Genomic DNA, 1,218 nt, shown 5'->3' with positions numbered 1-1,218 from the left:
ATGATGCACATTCCTTCCCTTCACAACCTTTAGTGTCTTGCAAGAAAAGAAAAAGATATAACAGAATTTCATCCTCGCTCCTGGATTCTGTTTTCTAGCAGAACCATAATGACCTTATTAAGGTTGATGTCTTCAGGATTTAAGTTAGGATCTTCTCAGAGGAACTAAGAAAGGTGATGTTCTGACTTCAAAAGATACCAACTCGGCAATAAAATATTAGAACCAGAAAAGTTTATTATCTTCTTTTGACTTATATGTACATTTTTTCTTTTTGCCTTTTTTTTTGGGGGGGGCGGCACACCCGGTGACACTCAGGGGTTACTCCTGGCTATGCTGTCAGAAATCACTCCTGGCTTGGGGAACCATATGGGACACTAGGGGATCAAACTGCAATCCATCCTAGGTTAGCACGTGCAAGACAAACACCCTACTGATTGTGCCACCAATATGGCCCCTGACTTTTATATTGGGGCTGCACATTTCAGTTGTGCTCATGCCCTTAGCTAAAGTGCACCACACAATCACATATTTTGTGATGCTGCAAACCCTAAGTGGGTGCTGCCAGGACTTTGCCTGCTAGGCCCAAAAGTGGGTGAGAAACTTGAAACTCCATATTAACAGCCCAGCAAGCAGGTGTTCCACTGCAGTTAGTCCCTGGCCCCACATTCACCATCTTTAATCTCATGTTAACATTTCCAAGAACATTTTTCAAAATCATAAAACAATGTATAATGGCAGTTTTATATCAACAAACTGAAAACCTAAACATAACTTTTGATGCCCAAGTCTTAATAAGGAGATAAAAACTGAGTAGAGCAATTACCTTACACATGGCTGACCCAACTTTGATCCCCAGCATTCCATACTGGTCCCCCCAAGCCCACCTAGAGGAATATCCAAGTTTTATATAACTTTACACACAATTAATCTATTTTCCAATCACCAAGATATTATCAAGGCTTTTAATCTAAGTGTTCTTCCTCATTCCATTCCCACCTGTTCTTCTAGAATTAGAGCATGCAGTTTCATATCATATGAAACATATGTATACTTACGTTTTCTAGTTAGTTTATATGAGATCACAGTGGAGGTTAGGGGTACCCCCACACCACCAAGGACTCTCCTTACAACACAAGGTTAGATGCTGGTATTATGGACCAGAAAGATTGGGTTAGGGTTTTGATTTTAAGTTCATACACAGCAGAACTCAGGGCTCAC

The sequence above is a fragment of the Suncus etruscus genome, chromosome 10 (assembly GCF_024139225.1).
Source record: "Suncus etruscus isolate mSunEtr1 chromosome 10, mSunEtr1.pri.cur, whole genome shotgun sequence".
Classification (NCBI taxonomy): Eukaryota; Metazoa; Chordata; class Mammalia; order Eulipotyphla; family Soricidae; genus Suncus; species Suncus etruscus.
Note: the sequence above shows the minus strand (reverse complement) of the source record.